The following is an 18,203-nucleotide window of genomic DNA, read 5'->3' as shown; positions in this document are numbered from 1 at the left end:
TTCTCTGCAATAAGACCAAAATGAGCAGGTACAGCAACCCCTTCTCCCTCTTGTTATTTGGAAGGGAAGACCCTGGAGCATCTTCTTCACAGAAGCGCTCCAGGGCATCTGGCTGCCAGGGAGGAGCTGGACAGTACAGGGAAGGGAGCTTTGGAGGGAGGCATCTCTTTCATTTAAATATAAAAATTTAAAAAGCTACACTGAACCTTTCATCTTTAGTTTGCTCAGTTATGAAAAAAGAGCTTGACTAATTGGTTGTTAATTGCCATTGATGTGTAAACAAGAAAGAACCCAATCTGGCTGAGTTATTTGTACTCTTTTTTTTTTTTTTTTTTTCCCAGTTGATTGGGTCTGGAAATCAGTGAGACGCAATAAATAGAAAGCCATGAGATTATCGTTTGCAGAGTCACTTTTCTTAGTAGAACCATGTTTTAAATCAGCAGGACTGTCAACCCCCTGACACGGCCAGGCTGTAAGTACTCAGTCATCGCTTCACTCAGGGTGCAGGGGAGTGGTGAGAAAGGAACAACCAAAAGCTTTCCCAGAAATACGCTGCCCTGAGGATTCATTTGTTAAATAGAGGCTGTGCCAATGCATTGCTCTGCCAGCCTTGTACCTCTATTGAAATGTCTCTGCTGATTTATTCTCTGCAACTGCATTCCCACATGTGAATTCTATATCTTTCTTCCTTTGTCTTCAAGCTCTATAGATCTAGGCTGAATTTTACAGGATGCTGTGTGCAACAGTGCAAGGCAAAGACAAATTTGCTCTCTCCCCTTTTCAGCTGGTCTGAGTGCACTTCTCATGCTTTAAAAACATGTTGGGGGTTTTGTTTTGGGGGGTTTGGGCTTTTTTGTTGTTTGTTTTTTAAAAAGTAGTTTGTAAAGCTTTATCCACTGTTGGTAACTCTGCAGGAATTAGTCTGGGTACCCCTCTTCTGTGATTCATGTGACTGGTCCTGTTTGTTTGGGCTGGTGTCTGAGGATTAAGAGATTTGGGAAAACTCAGTTGCTTTTTCATTCTTTCATGATCCTCTCAATTGCTTTGGCTGGTTTGCTGCCTGCTTGAAGGGGGGAGATGAAATCAAGGATGTGTGACTCTTTACATGGTGCTCCTCACAACCAGCAAAACCTTCCAGTTGTCACTTGGCAGGAACCAGCAGGACTCCTGTATGACAGACTTGCACCTGATCTGTCTTTTTCCTAGTTGAGCTTTTGGACTTCAGATTGCAATATTGATGTTGAGTGCTTCACATCAGCTGAAGTGTCTTACTCCAAATTTTTTCTACTGTGCTATTGTACAGCTGCTAAATAGACCCTGTCAAGAAACATAGTTTTATACCTGCTGCTAGAAGTGGTCACTGTTAAATTCATTACAGCTGTTTCTTCAAACTAGTAAAAAGAGAAGTTTCTATTCTTACGCTCATTATACATCCACAGTTAGAAGTCCATTTCTTCTACTGAAGAGTAATAGAAAGCATGTCTTGCACCTCAAGTGGTTTTTATTATCAGATGCTTTTATGGGTTTACAACAAATGTAGTCAACTTGGAGATCACGTGTTACTGTATCGAAGGCTGTGATTTGTTTTTTATGTGAGTAAACCTCCTTGCACAAACATCCTCTTGAAGAATTGGTTACCAGGTTGCTGGGAAAGTGGCAAAGCCTGGATTTGGTGGGGGTTTGTGCTTTGTCAGCATATGTGAGCTCTCTGAGGTTGGGTCTCCTTCCCCATGGGCATGATGGCAGTGAAGTTGTTTCAGCAGCTGTTGTGCTTCGTGGAAGCGGTTGTGGAAAAGCGAGCCCTTGGGCGTAAACCGCAGCTTTGCCCACCTGCACGCTCCTCTCAGGGCCACCCATGGGAGGAGAAGCCTCTAGGGTACCATTAAAGTCTTCAGTTGTGATTTGGAAAAACACTAGGTGTCATCAGTGAGGTTTCTTTTTCCATCAGTAACATCTGCATTTGAGAACGCACAGCGATGCTGTCGATGGAGTAGTTGCGTTTTTATAGGAAAGCCAGGAAGAATCTCTGAAATCCCAGTCCCAGACAAGTCTAGCCAAGAGTTCAGGTTGTCTAGTAAAAACCATGTCAGGATTAAGTTTGATTTTTAAGTGCGTAGAAGGCTATTTCTTAAAGCCTACTTTTATGAAGAATGAAAACATTATTAAAATACCAAGTGAAATAGAATTTCTCCTTTATTTGTTTTTTAGTTATCAGTTAGATCTTACTGAGGACCTATTTTCCTTTTCTCTCTGTTGCTCTTTCTCCCCTCTGCACAAATGTCTCCCTGCAGTACTGCATCCCTAAAATAAAACGGGAATTACCTTGTTGTTCAGAGAGGCTATTTTCTGTCATTGAGATGTGAACAGCAGTGCACCTGCACAGCTCAGCCTTCTGGTCCAAGAGGAACTTTCTGTCCCAAAGAGGGCAGGGAACTCACTAAAAAGCTGATTAAAAAAAAAAAAAAAACCCCATAAAAATTACAAGGAGAACAGCAACAAATGTGAGGAGCTGAAGCTGCCACAACAACTTTCAAAGAGGTAAAACGCCTCAGGCAAGAAAAAACTTTCCTTTTACCTCTGCTCTGATTTCACTGTCCCCAGCCAAGTCCTCCAAACCCCAGAGAAGAAAAGGGGCTTTTTTTGACCCCAAGGAGGCCACACTTTTTTTTGATTCTAGACAATGATCCTTTCTCTGCTTCTCTCCCTCCTGGTCACTTCCATGCAAAGATTACAAGGATGGAGATGTCAGCCAGAAAGAGACAGACTCCGAAACTAGAAAAGTAATTTTATCTATTTTCCATTTCTTTTCCTAGACACGTATGTGTATTATCAATACTAAATAGAAGAGGTTTTCTCATTACACTCTAGGTAAGTAGGATTTTTTTTTTTCTTTTTCAGTGATCCACTCTCTGAGCTGCTAGGAATGAGGGAGTTTCATCTGTTTGTGTTTAGAGATTAAATTCACCACAGGAGCTTCAAATCCTCGATTAAATTCTTGCAGGTGTCAGCTTGTAGTGGCACTAGAGATTTCCAAATCCTGGCACCCACACAGTCTAGCCATAATCTAGGTTCAAAAACCTCTATAACATCACATTTAACAAGAGACCATGCTCTCTACTTTAGAATAAAACCCTTTTGTCTCCCCTACCAGCTTTGCCAATATCTCAGACCTCATCTGTAAAAGAAGTGTGGCTCAAGCGGTAGCATCTATAAAACTAAGATCTAAATTTAAGATAAAATCTAATCTAGCACCTATGAAACTAAAGCAGACTCTCTTCACAGAGCCTGAAAAGTAGATGTATGGCCTAGTCCTGTTCACCTTATCTGACTGGAGCAAATCCTGGATTAGACGGTAAGAATACACTTAACTCATGGAAAAAAAAAACAAAAACCAAGCCATTCAGGAAACTACAGTGCATGAGGAATTAGCTGTAAGCAGAGGAGATGGCAGCATCTGTGGGAGAGAATTCTGCTGTAAATAGAAATTGGCAAAATAAAGCTTACAGAGTTGCAAATGATAAAATAGCTTTCTGTTATGGTTAAATAGAGAAGCAGGCTTTGAGTTGACCCTGTTAGGAAAAGGACTGACATGCAGAAACGTGCTAGCTGACACAATCTTGTGCCACGCTCTGAAGTTAGCATCCAGTTTCTGTAGATACTTCCTAACTAAAATGGTTTCTAATGTGTTTTTCCTTCCCATCTGATGAAGAAACAGATTTTTCTCCACAGTCTACTTCACTTCCCCAGCCTGAATGACCCTAGGTGGTAATTCTCAGGCACGTGTGCTATTGAGCTCTGGCTGTGCTTCACAAAGCCAGAGGAAAGGTGAGCGATGTAGTTCTCAAGATGACTGCAACTAAAAACCGAGTAAATTTGGGGAGAAGGTCAGTGCTTCTGGAGAAGGAGGGATTGGAAATAATCATGCTTTGCTTCTTACATTTTGTGCTCTGCTGTAGAGCTGGCCATTTTTTCAGTTCTTCACCCATATCTCTGCCTCTGATTCAGCTCTCAAAATAGTCCTTAACTAACAATATGCCTTACAAATCACTGCTCTTAAAACAAGAGATGCACAAAAGCTATTGTGGACCTATAGGATGCATTTTTTTTTTTTTTTTTTTTTTTTTTTTAATTTCTATTGCTCTGAACTCTCTATCTACAGGGATGACAGGGTTGTCGCTCATGTTGCTTCTCACTTAGGTTGCCCTACCTGGAGAGCAACAGACAGTGGAGTGAATCCAGCAAATTACAAATCCCCTGATGTCTTCTCCACGCCCACATTCAGCACACAGGTAAGAGGATTTGTTTCTCTGATTCTCATCTGCTTCCCCATCTTCAGCCTATTTCCCTTCCCACCCCCATGTTGTTTCCTTCCTTGTGGGGCTGCTTCTAGCATTTAAAAACAAAAAAGAACCCAGAAGCCCTATAGCATGATCCTCCTCCTTTCTCACCGTTTTTCTAGTAAGCGATCCCTATTTCTAAAGTAGGAAGTGTTTTTCTAAAGTAGGAAGTGTTTGTGTTCAGTCCTTTGCCATTGTTCCTCTGCTCCTGCTGAGATATGCTGGGGCTGTTCCTTTAGGTGTAGTTTTACTCATCTGCAGAGGGAAGAAAGCAGTTAGCTACCTTTAAAGGTGCTCAAGATCCTTTTTTGAGGAATACCGATGGGAACAGGGAGGATTTTGTTCAATCTTATTTTCACCAGACCCTGGTGGGGCTAGGGGTGAGACTTTAGGAAGAGCCCACTGTCCTTTGGAAGAAGGCTCATAACTTAATGTCAGCAAAGTAATTCCACCCAGTCCCCTTCATATCTTAAAATGAATCATTTTTTCCTTTCTTTTACTTCAAGCCTCAGGGAATTTATGGACATATTCATACATGGCCTAAACATACCTTTGAGTGGAATTGAAAGATGAGGGCAAGCAAAGAGATAAACACTCAGAGCCCGGGACTTATTTTTTAAAGCACCAAGGGTCTACAGCTATCTTTCTATTAAATCCCTTTCGTCACTTGGATAGGCTATTATTAGAATAAAGGTACACAAAGTCTTCTGCATCCATTACATAAAGGATGCTAATAAATCTTGTTTGGTTCTTTGCTGGCCAATGCCATTTCTCAGTAGAGCAATTTCATTATTGCCCTGGTGGTTGTTGACTAGGTCTCTGGCAGTCTGAAGTGGGAGTAAAATGCTGCCCTTGTGCTGTGGGATCATTTGTCATTCACTGTGGGGATGTGTCCAAATGAACGTGCAAGCAGCAAATGGAGACTCACACCCCCTGCCTACGCACGAGTTTAGATCAAGAAGCAAAACTACCCCCAGTTTGTATATAAATAGAATTGTATATAAAATCCCAACACCGTTAGCTTACACAAATTGTGTGCCAGTCATTCTAAAAATTCTTTCCAAGCAAGCAAATCCTCCATAAATCTAGGAGATAATCAAATATGATGTCTTGCAGTCACTTTACACCTTTGTTGACCTCATCAAAGCATGTCCGTGCTTTGCCAAATCCATGACTCTGTCTGCAAACTTTAGTTGTGCCAGAAAGTTTGTGCACCTGATGCAATGTTACTTTTATTAAAACTCCTGCTTGTTTTAGTTCCTCCTTTTAATTTAGCTAGGGTCAAGCCAGGTTTCTCACCATTGGAAGGAAGCTGAATGTGAAGAATGATCACTATTGGAATGATACATTCTGTATCTTGTCCTTAACTAGAAAAATTGATATTTCCCAAAGACATGGGGAAGACGGAAAAGCCATAAACTAATACTTTATCCCTGATATTTTAAATGTTTCAAGGGTTAAATATTATGTTCAATATCACAAAATTTTAAGACAAAGTGAAAATGTAAAAATTATTTAAGGCCATTCCCATCTGAAAATATCTGTGCTCCAATACCAATTAATGTGTATAAATGGCAAGTGTGTATTATTATTCTTCCTGATAATGGATACAATGGGTTTTAGTTTTATTGATGCCTGCAGTCTGAATGATATCAAAGCACCTCACAAGGTATTTGTCAGACTTTTTGTCTTGGCCTTAATGATCCCAATTCACCAATGAGTAATTGCAGCTTTCTGATGGGAAGTTGAAAGGCTGTGTGAAAAGAGGTGCTCCTGGTTTTGCTCCTAAAGAGCAAATCTGCATCCCAGCTGGAAGTAGACACCAACCCTTTGTCAGTCTCAGCACGTGAAGGGAGGTGTTTAAGATAATTAAATGCTCCCTAAGGCTGAAGGGACCAAGTCAGTGTTCACAAGTCACATCCAGCTGTGAAGAGGTTGGCCAGCAATCACTAAAGGTGCAGGCTGAAACAAACAGCTGAAATTGTTTTCCAGGTTCAGTAGTTTTTTCTTTCTGATTGAGGAGGTATCAGTAAGTTTGATGGGCCAGGCTGCTCTTATTTGGAGAAAACTGAAGATATCTCAGAAAGTACACAAGTCAAGAATTTTTTCTGGGGGTGAGAAAAGGATCTACCTGTATTCAAGCAGGTGAAGAATTCACAATGCATTTCCTTTGAATTTGATTCACAGCCAGCTTGTGTTAAGAATACTCCCCCTAGTTAGTTATCATCAAGAAGAAGGAAACAGATTTTTTGCATTAGCACAGCCAGTGAGAAATGTGATACTTTCAATTTCAAAACAACCTGAGCAACTCCACACGAAGCCCTCCTGCAGTCCCATATGTCCCTTCTCAACACTGTTACAGGGATTCATTTATTTACTTTGAAATTTCCCGTTTGGGAGTTTTTTGCTAACTTTCCTTTTTTTTTTTTTTTGTAGACATCCCCATTTCCTGGTTTGTTTAATAGCTTCCCAAGCAGTCCTAGATCTGATGCTCTCCTGAAGTGTGGGGAGATAAAATGTACTCCATTTCTGTAGTCTAGCAAAGGGACTCTCCTATACAGGAGAGCGATGGAGTGAGTCCTACACCACCTGTTTTTAGCCAATATGCTTCATTTTGTCCTATCTTTCACTCACATCTGTATCTACCTCCATTGTATGAAAATATTCTTTACAGTCCTGCATATTTCTGGGCTTACAATAACTATATCTGGCTGTTAAGCTCATCTTTTTCCCCATGCATTTGTTCTTGAGTCAGACATTACTAACACCGTCTCAAGCAGCTGATTACAATCCCCACCTGCTAGCGATGCTCACAGTTTTGGTAGCCGTTTTGACGGCTCGGTTTGACATGCCCAGCTTGCCCAAAGCTTCTTCAGCCCCCATAGCTGGCTCTGGTGATGAGAGCTGCACCTGGTGATGCAGGGACCTGACCCAGCCTCTGGATCGGTGGTGCACCTGCACAGGGATTAAGGCATTCCTGACACAGCCGATTTCCTAGGAGTTCACTCATCAAGTTAGCCAGAACAGGGAAGTTGTGCAGATGGACTGCTCAAATTGTTTCAGAGAGAGCAATGAGGCAGGGTGGGGGAGATTATTCAGAAGTCTGGCTAGACAGATCCAAAATAAGAAAAACCATAAACTCGCACCCTCTGTCTGGTGATCCTGATGACTGAACAACAATGGAAACACACTTATCTGCCAAAAAGAGAGCTTCTTGCCTCCTTAAAAGGAGCTGTGTACATTCATCCCTGTCTTTAGGGTTCTCTTAAGTCTTGCATCTTCAGCAACAGGAATGAAAGGCTGGTCAAATTTCGTCACTGGAATGAAATGCAAGTTTCCTGCCATTGCTCATCCTTTTACCTCTTCCTTTCTTGCGGAATAGATAAGGAGGTGGTTCACTCCAGAAGGGTTTGTTTGCTTTATGATGCATTGCAAGCAGAGCGCCCGAGACTGTAAGGTTAACGCTGCGGGATGGGGCGTATTGTTCTCTGCAGTCAAGTTCTGATTTGTGCAAGAAGGAAAAAAGTAATTTCTCATGCTGTTTTCCCTCTCGTAAATAGAGCTGGTTAGAAGCATTTTTTTTTTTCTAAAGTTTTGGTGAGGCATGGAAATTGTGCTTCACTCTCTCTGTTTGCAATTGGCTCCTGTCATATTTTTTTTTTTTCTTCCAACAGCAGCTATTTTGAAAGAAGTCTGATTAGCCTGCTCTTAGCACGTATTTTGGCTTATGGCATTTTAGTGCTTTATGGTATGTATGTACTGCATATACTAGGTGATATTTTCTAAAATCTATCAACATTTTTTTTTCGTCAGACCTTCCTGTCAGCTCAACAGAGATAACCGAATCTGGATGTAAATTTTATGGGTGGAAAGGGAAGGAAAAGAGGAGGTGGAGGGGGAAGGAGCAGCAAATTGTTTTGCAAAAAGCCTCTGGTCTGGAGCCATGCTTTTGTTTGAAAACATAGATATATACACAGTGACTGCTAGTGTTAAAAATAACGTAATGGTAATAATCTATGAGAAGGCCAAAGTTATAAATCATCTAACTATTAGTGAAAAGCTCCTATGGATCCTAAGCACCCTCTGTCAGTTTGGTTCATGCTGTCTCAGTCCACACAGTTTGTGGGACGAGGGAAAGCAGATCGCAGAAACTGATCTGGTAATTCTTGTACATGCCTTTGTCTCCCCAGAAAATTGTCATTAATCCATTGGCTAGTCCACTGAGAAACAGGAATTGAGGTTAAGCGAGCGTTGCTGCCCTGCTAGAGCTGGCCTGGGAACCAGCCAGGGTGGGAGCAGAAGAGCAACCTGCCTTGGGGAGGGCCAGACTCCGTGCTTGGGGTCTGGGTCTCTCGACACGTGCAGGGAAGCTTTTCGAGGAGATTTTTCCCTGTTAGACGAAGCAGTGGAAACCCTGCCCACAAAGGAGAGGTGAAACTATTCTTATAGCTTCTTGTGCTTGCACTTGCCTGGATTATTCAGTTAGTGCAACAATGAATGCGGGAATGCTTGCAAGTTACTTGGCTGCTGTGGTGTTGCAAGCTATATGAGGTAATACAGAAATATTTCATTCATTTCCAGGGACCAGCTCGCTGGCCCTTTTCCAGCAGCACTGTAAACTTGTAAAACTGATGGATCAGTTTCCCAAGGGTCTTTATTACCAAGACTTCTGACTTCTCAACAACTGGAACAGCATTATAAACTATTCAAACCATGCTAGATGCTTAAAATAAGCTTACAATTAGTGTTCCTTAGGCTTCTGTGCTGGGTTGCTTTTCCCAAAGACTCTGTTCTGTCAGATTTAGCATGGGAGAATTGGATGAGACTCTCTTGGGATTTATCTCTGTCAACAGGAAAAGGGCACTTTTGAATGACATTGCTACCGCTCCCTTCCTCAAAGGCAAAAACCACTACAATGAGTGTAAATCATATCTCAGGTCAGTTTGACTAATCCCAACCTTTGGAATCACTTGGATCTGCCTCCAATGAGGGTCAGCATAAATATCTGTATAACTGAATTTCGAACATAGTTCTGCACGCAAATTAAACTCTATGAAACTGTTAATTTTACTTTTGCTACATAAAATCCAAAAAGGCGCAAGTCTCGTGTCTCTCAGCTGTCTGCTTTGCTGTCCCAGCCCCTCTGTGTCATTCAGGCAACCAGTTCACAAGTGAAGTGGTCTTCTGTTTGCTGACATGTGGGGCGCAGACCAGGTACATCATCACTGCACATGGGATACTGGATTTTTTATTTATTTTTAAAAAAAATGGGTCATCTGTAGGGCGATTCTGGTTTTGAAAGTTGAAACAATATTTAGACATTTAATATGTATATAATGTAATGCTATACTGATAACTTCTTTCTTTTAACCAAAAAGGGAAAAAAAAACCCACAACATTGTCCATGCATCCTTCTGGATGATAAAAGCTATGCCCTTCCCCTTCAATTTCAGGCAAATAAAAATAAAATGGGAGCAGAACCACCACTTTGTTCCCCAGCCCTGCCCCCGGGTGTATAAATAGCAGGCGTCCCTTCACCCGGGTGGCTGCTGGAGTGCCTCTCATTCCAGAGATCTTTGGCCACCCTCTTATCAAAACAAAAAGGCAAGGCTGACTTCACTCCCACTCTCCCCTGATTGATTTCATGTTGGAAACAGGTAACGCGACAGCTTCCATTGTCCTTGAATTAGCCACCTACTTCCAGAGGTCAAACAAACAGGCTGAAGGTCCAGAAACTCACTTCAGCTAATTGCTGCCAAAATTCCTTCTCTGTGAAATAAGCAGGGGCTGGAGCGGTCCCGGGTGACAAATGTTCTCCAGAGAGATGGACAGAAACCATCCCGGGCAGGCTAACAAGGGATATCGAGCTACAGGGCTGGGGAAGAGGTGAAATGCGAGACAAAGCCCAGTGCCAATTTTAAACTTAGGAGCTGGAGCCACAGAAAGTTTCTACTTGATTTTAATAGGCTTTGAAGTTTCAGTCATAGTGATGGTGGAGCTGAGCTGTAGCATCAGGACACGGCTGGCTGATCCAATCCGGGTGCTCCAGAGGCTCAGTTTTGCACTGGGCATTCAGCATGGCCCTTTTTTTTTTCTGAAAGTTTTTTACTGGCATTAGCATTTCCTACCATCATTCTGCTTTTGTATTTTTAGAAATAATATGTTTTAATGCAATGGGTGCTAGCTAAAACTTTTCACTCTTCCTTCTCTCATTTTCACTTTTTTTTTTTCCCTTCCACCAGCTTTCTATCTGTTGCTTCAATTAGCCTCTAATTTATTTTTCTGTCATATAGCACAGACACCACTACTACTGCTGTGCAACCTGGGTCATGCATTTGACATGTACGCCATACCAAAGGTGATTGATGCCACCCTTCTGTCACTGTCATATTTTCTTTAAAATGAAAGTTTAGAGAATGAGGGCATAGTATTGCTGTGCTTTGGAGGGTTGTCCTCATATGAAGAGAAGGAACATGCAGGCCTGTGCCCAGCTAATACATTGCAGCCAATTCATGCTCTTCCAAAGTACTGTCAGCTCCTGTTTATCCCTGGATTGATTAATCTGACTACATGTCCCACCTGTAGCTGCATAGATGCTGCAGACTTCACAAAGCAGCACATAAAGCCAATTGCATTAGGTCCTGCTTCATTTGCACTTGTTCATATATTGTCTACCCTCCTCTATAGGAACTGGTTGATATGTTTTCCCGTAGGTGGGTATAGTAAATAAGCCCTTAGAGGATAATCCAGACATCCACAGTTTTGATTTATCCATGTTAGGCCGTCACCTTGGTGATAGGAAGCAAGGATGAGAGATACTTGCCTCTCAGCAATAGCTTTTTTTTTTTCTTTTCCTCTTTCCTTAATCTATGTGAGAGAGTTTTTTACCCTTGCTTTAACAGCTTAAAACCAACTCTAAAATACTGTTTTCCCCATCTTTCTTTTGTTCCCTGTTCTGTTTTGAAACAAATGGGGCTCTGAGAAATCTGATCTATCTGAAGATGACCCTGCTCTCTGGAGGGGGATTGGACTAGATGACCTTTAAAGGTCCCTTCCAATCCAAACTACTCTATGATTCTATGATACTGGAAAGTTCTCTGCTTCTGCTGTCTTGCTAACATTGGCATGATAATGTTTTGTGTCTAAGACATCATGAAACTTCTCTATATTTTAATACTGCCTCTCAGTTTCCTTCTTCACTCAAACTTCTGAGTAGTCTTTGACTCCTGCTGGCTCCTGTCTGAACATCTCAACAGACAGTGCTTGCAGCACTGCTGCACTTTCCTCCCAGCATGGCTTCTTGCGCCTGCCAAGGGCAACTCATGTCACACTAACCTCACAGCTTTCTTCATCACTGTGATTACAAACAGAAGAAATGTGTCAGATCCCATTCATCTGGGCTTTAGGACAGCATCCTTATGCTGCTGAAAGCCATCATTTTTGTACAAGGTGAGCAGGAAGACTGCAGCAGGTACTACTGCATCAAAAAGTACCAGGCAGAAAGGTAGTTAATGGAGTTTATATACATGCATATATCTAATTATATAAATAAATGGTTATAAAATTAAAATATCTTGGAATTATTCCTGCATAATGTTTTCATCAGTAAACTAGGCACAAAGACTGCAAGATTGCTGATGATATTTGTGGATGACAAAAAGTTGGGAGGCCCTATCAGGAGGAGGATCTGTTATTAAAACGTCACAGGAAAACCAAAAATGGAATGATCTTAAATTCAGAAGCATATATAACAAAATCACACATACAGAGATTACTTATCAGTAAGCTGAAAATGGAAGAAAAGTAGAAAAAAAAAAAGAAGAATCAACTGGGCAACTCTCTAGTACCTCCAGAGCACCAATACAAATTTCTTTGGATAAAAAGGAAATGTCATTCTGGGACATGTCAAACAAGTTTCTGGTGGAAACACTAAATCCGTTACGGAAGACTACATTGGTAAGGTGTCATCAGGATGCAGTCTATGATTTTGATGTTTCATGTCCAAGGAAAATACAGATCTGAACAAGTATAAAGAATGACTATTGTGATCACCAGTAGTGCCATGATCTTTCCTTAGAAATTCAGGCAGGGAAAGCTCAACTTGTTCAGTCCAGGAAAATGAAAGTTGACAGAGGATATGGCTTCCATCTAAAAATACCCAAGAGTGAAACAGCAGAAACAACAGAACTATTTAAAATTGTCTGTGACTAAACTTAGTCTGGAAATAAGATGCAAGCTGCTGGCCATTAAAACAAACAGAGGTGAGGACAGCCTTCTGATGGGAACAGCTGGGACTAGAAAAGCACAAGCACTTTTAAGATGTAAATTTGATTGGGAAGAAATGCTATAGCACCTCAGGAAGGAAAGGCTCAGGCTCAGTGATGCTTCATGATTGTGTGACTCCTGGGAATGCACAGAGAGGTAACAGTTTCTGACTGTCAGCTAGGGATGCAGGATGCTCTTAGGTGCCTGTGGTCCCTTCTGTCCTTGGTGCTTGTTTTGATTGATTTACAGCATCTCAGCCAAAAATATTGGCACAATGCAAGTTTCATTCTTCTTCCACTAACACCCAGATCTATGTGGCAGCCAACCATGCAGAGCCAACAAGGAAACAAGGTTTTCACAAATAAATCATTGTAACGTAACTCACACATAAATATGCCACTGGTGTGTACAAATTTGGTCCAAATTCTGTTTTTTTTTTTTTTTTTTTTTCTCCCCATTCTCTTCTGTCAGTAAAGACCAGATGTATTTTATTTATTGTGGGAATAGCTATTAGCTGCTTTCATATTTTTTGTGGGCAGCAGCTAAAATAAGATCTTCTTCAGATCTTACTGCTCTCATGAGTGGTTTCATTATTATTTGTGTTTTACAGAGAAAGATAACTCTAGAGGTGGTTACAAATGCCTAGAGAGGTTTCTCTGCATGCAGAGGCTTTTGTATGGTTTTACCTAATAGTTATAAAATCCAGGTCAATTAAGTCAATGCAACAGGAAATCTATTGTTGATATTTTTTTTCCCCTTAGTTTATTTCCATATGCTTGTAAACGTATTGTTGGTACACTGGTATTTCATTAGTTTGGACTACATTCATTTGTGTACCCATTCAGATACATGAATGGGCTGACGTGATTTGACTTGGTGAAGCTGACACAGGGTCGCAGTAGCCAAGCCCCAAACAGCATCTACCGAGTGCCCATGTCTGAACTGCAGAACAGACTTGTCTTGTGAAAAGGCTGTGTGAATTAGCAATGTTTGTGTGATTCAGTGGTGTCAGTAGGAATAGCACAGGGGAGCTGCCCACTCCCCTCCTGTGATGTCTGTCCAAACCCCAGGCTGCTCCTGACCTGCCAGGCAAAGCACTCTTCGTGCCACAGCTTGCACCTGCTCCCTCCCTCTTGAAGACAAGGTATTACATAAAAGATTATAGGCGAGGCTGCACCTCTTCTCCCATGACATTAATTACTATAAGTAACTGCGAGGATCACTCTGAAAGTCTGGCAGTTTACCTGCCAAACCCTACTTAACTGGTGTTCGAGGTGTATGTCAAATGTAATTCAAAGACATAACTCAGAAAGCCCTTCCTGTGCAGTTGATGGACTGTAATTAAACCACACCAATCCACAGATTTCTGCATTAACCATTCCCTGCCGTTAAGGAAAAGGAAATTTTAGCAGGCGGTTCACTTCAAGAAGTAAGATTGTTGATGATTGAAGGTTCCCATACATCGCTGTGGATGAAAAAGCAGAAAGGACTATGTCAGCCTGGGGTAGGGTAATCCAGTAGTTAGGAGCTGCTCAGGAATTTGGAAGAACTGGTTTCAATTCTTTATCTGACGGTTGATTCCTCACATGTATAAATGTTTATTGCCTCTGGTCACCATCTGTAAAATGAGGCTAATGCTTCACAGCAGGGCTGAGGATGAAGCTGTCCAGGCTGTGATGTACTGAGAAACTTCAGATTGGTTTTAGTCCCTAAAACAGGCCATGTTTAATGTGATAAGTATGTAACCTGGAGTTCCTCAAAGGCTTCTCGTGTTCCCGGAATTAAAAGATTTAGTTGCCATTTCATTGATTTGAACTTGCAGGGAGATGTTTAACCTGTAGCATAGACTGTGGCCTCCACATAGGTGGTCCTTCTTTTACCTGAGAAAGAAGGAATAAATCAGATTTGTCTAGTTTACAGCTTCTCGATGAATGACCAGGCTCTGGATGCATCCCCTCAGTCACTATAAAGGAGTTCAATATTAACATACACTTATTTCCTTTGTTTACACGATTTACCAAGATTCTGAGGGACATTATAAATAAGGAGTGTTCTATTAGTAAATATTACTTTTTCTTTAAAAACAAAAACATCAATAAAGAAAAATTAAAGGCTAAATAAGCTAAACAAGAAAAAAATTAGGATACAAAAAAGAGCATAAATCCATTTATAACATGAAGAGCTTTAATGGCTAACTATCTAAAGCAGGAAGACCAACGCTGCTAACATTTCAACCTGATGAAAGCCAGGAACTTAAAAACTGTCCTGCCCACCGACATGGTGAGTGAACTGCAGGCAGAGAGGACAACAGTTACAGAAGTAGTAATGTGAGAAAACATGCCTGGTGGAAAAATGGGCTGATGAAAAGAGAAGGCAGGCAGTACAGTTGGAGGAAGAGCAGGGCTTTAAGAGGAGAAAAAAGAGGTGACAAGTAGGAGTAAACTTTAGCCATGGGGTTTTCTTGGCTGACAAAACTGAGCTGAAATGAATTGGGTGGGTGTAGCTGGCCAGATCCTGACCCACTGGCTGGCCACGCTGTGCCCCACTGCTGGGTCCGTCTGTGCAAGGAAGTTTTTTGGCTAACTGGAATTAGTGTGGTGGACAGGATGTATGAGAGACGATGTAATTCAGCACTGGGTATCTTTCCAAACCAGGGACAGGAAAATAAAAAAAAACAAAACCCAACCCACAAAACACCAAACAAACAGAAAAATAAAAGTGCCTCTGTGATACCAGTTCGAGGCAGTTCGTGCTTCACCATGACTGAAGCATAACAGCTTGCCCTGTCAGAAGTTGACTGCAGCTCCGGCTTCTCAGAAACACTTAGAACATATCTAATTTATTTCACTGTCTGGCCAGAGAGATATCTTAGAACTGGAAATAAGCTGTTAGGCTATAGATGATACTCATATTAAGCCCTTTAAAGAGAGGGTTACTTTATGCTGAACTTCAGCTAAATGCTGGATGTAAATATTTGCATTAGCTTCACCCCTGGAAGTAAAGCAAAAGCGAAAGTAGCGGTGCAGTGAAAGCACAACTTGTAGTTCAGTGCTGTAGCACAAAGCAGGTTAATGTTAGATTAACTGCTGCTTAATTGAGGATCATTTTACTGTGCATTGTTAATCTGGCCATAATTTATGGGCTGCTTTTTCCATTTACGAGTGCCTTTTCGTACTTCAGGACCGCAGGTGATATTCTCTGTTAGAGTTTTGCAGTGCCCATTATCTGGCACCTAAGGCATTTCATTAGCATTTAAACAAGACTTAAGTGCCTGAGTAATTTTGAGATAGGCTGTATCTGCATGGCTAGCTGACTACTGCATTTAATTAATTTCCAGACTTCCTCCCTTGTTTAGAGGGAAAAATGCAAGCTCTGTCTAAAAGCCGGTGGCAGTAAGAACAGTCAGGCCACAGTTCTGGCTGCTGCTGAGGTTTCTTGCTCAATTTGCTATCTCTTATTTCACTATTCAGCTCTAATGAAAAGCTTTTTCTCAAAGAGGAGAATATTTGAAAAGTGACCAAGAATGGAGAGATCTCTAACTAATAAGTTGCCTCTAATTTCTGTTTCCTGTCTCTGGAGGCAAAGGAAAACAGATTCATTTGTCACAAACTGATCACACTGCAGAAAAGTAATGACTGGCTTAAAGACAAGACTGCCAGCTTTGAGCTGGGAGTGGCACTGGCCTGGATGCAATGGGTGGGTATGGTGCAGAGTACTCGCAGGCTCGCCAAGGGTGGAACCTGCTGCTACACCTACTGGCAAAAGTCTCTCTGCAAGTTTTCCTTCAGCCTACATGAATTAATGTAAAATGGTCTTGAGATGCTGTTTCATGTGCAATTAGCTCGGGCAAGCTACTCCTCCAACGAGAAAAGCTGAAGGCTTTTCAAGAACTGAAACAGAGAAGGATGTTTTTCACTAATGTGCCTAGGTAGGCGCTTCCAGGCTAAGTGCAAAATCAAGCAGCACCACAGGCTGTGCGCTCTGGTGAGTTGGGAGCAGATTGCTACCCAGTCAGCACAGGGACACGCTGACCTTGGATATGTCACGTGAGTCATGTTGGGGAGTGGGGTCCTGGAGCTTTTTCTACTCTAATAATTAAATAAAACATCATGAGGGTGACCTAAAGCCCTTGTGACAACAATGAAAAATCCCTGTGTTGGGAAATTTTTACCGCCATGAATTAATATCATGTGAGAGTGCCTGTGTGTAATGGGGATTTTCAGTTTTGCCTGATTAGAGATACTTAATAGGAAAAGAGCAGAGTAAAGAGGAAAGATTTCCAAAAGAGTGGTTTGGCTACATTAGCGTGGTATTTAGATGTCTCTGTTTTTGAGATGCAGTTTGAGATGCATTTGTCCTAGTCACAGCAAATGAGAAGACACACAGCTCTGCAGGACAATGTTAAAATACCCGTCTTAAGGTTCAGGTAACTAGGGCTCGGAAGACTGGACAGGCCCTGGTTTCATGCATACCCAGGCACCTGGGGCTTGGTCTCCTACCCCAGCATGACCTCCAGCCTGCAGATTCCCACTCAGAGTGGATAGCCTGTGTGGACATGGGCACAAGCAGGGCCAAACTTGGGCTCCAGGCTGTGCAGATGACAGCCAAAGCAAGGGACAGTTCCTCCCTCGTAAATGGGGACAAAGGGGCAAGGCAGGGCCATCCATGATCAGGACTGTGTGTTGTGTCAGCTGGTGATAAATAAGAATGTAAAGCTTTCTTCCCGCTCTTTCCTCCACAAGTGCTAATGACACTGTTAATTAGATGCACATTTCTTTCAGAGCCATTTTTACTTGTAATGACTTTTACTGCATGTGAGGTATGACAGGAACCTCCAGCCTCGCCTCCCTGTGAGGTGCAGCCGAACATCCCAGTGCAGTGCAGGCCCTTCACCTCTGCCTGGTTCTTCCCTGCAGCAGGCCCCGGCTCTGTTAAGTGCAGCACTTTGCTCTCCCAGTGAGCCTGTCCTGCTTCAGGGTCAGACTGCTTGCAGACTGTCAAACTGATACTCTCCATGTTAAGTAATTATTCTGCTCGCAGGCAACCATATTGTTATGGTTCTAAACATCACCTTAGAACCAGTTTGATTTCTTGCACCCACTCCTAAGGAGAGGCTGGGCCAGAAACCTCCCTTTCCTCCTTGCTGGTGGACCCCTTCTCCTTTCTGAGCTGAGTGTTATCCACGGACGCTTTAAACCCATTTGTTCTTGCCCCAGCACTGTCTTTTAGTTTGAACTTCTACCTCGCTGCTGTTCACCGCTTTGATGTACTATTATACCTTGGGAGGCGAGTATATCCCTGTCACTCCTCATGTTACTCCACGTTCAATAAACCAATCTCCCTCTTTTCGAGAGGTCTCCTGTGTGGGGCTGTACTGAAGACATTGTATATTTGACGCAGGGGGGCTGCCCGGTGGGCGCTTGGGCCCCCTTTGCTCCCCCCACCGCCCAGCACAGCAGCCCCTTCCCTCAGGCCAGGCCCCGGCGCGGCACAGAGAGACCCAGCACCGCCTCCCCGCTCGCCCTTGCGTTTCAGAGGTGCGCCTTGAGTTACTTGTGCGTAAAGCAAAGGGGGGGAAAAGTTATTTCCCTATCTAAAAAA

The sequence above is a fragment of the Athene cunicularia genome, assembly GCF_003259725.1.
Source record: "Athene cunicularia isolate RWA chromosome 4 unlocalized genomic scaffold, athCun1 chr4_part2, whole genome shotgun sequence".
Classification (NCBI taxonomy): domain Eukaryota; kingdom Metazoa; phylum Chordata; class Aves; order Strigiformes; family Strigidae; genus Athene; species Athene cunicularia.
The sequence above is the reverse complement of the archived record's forward strand: the minus strand, read 5'-3'. Positions refer to the sequence as shown.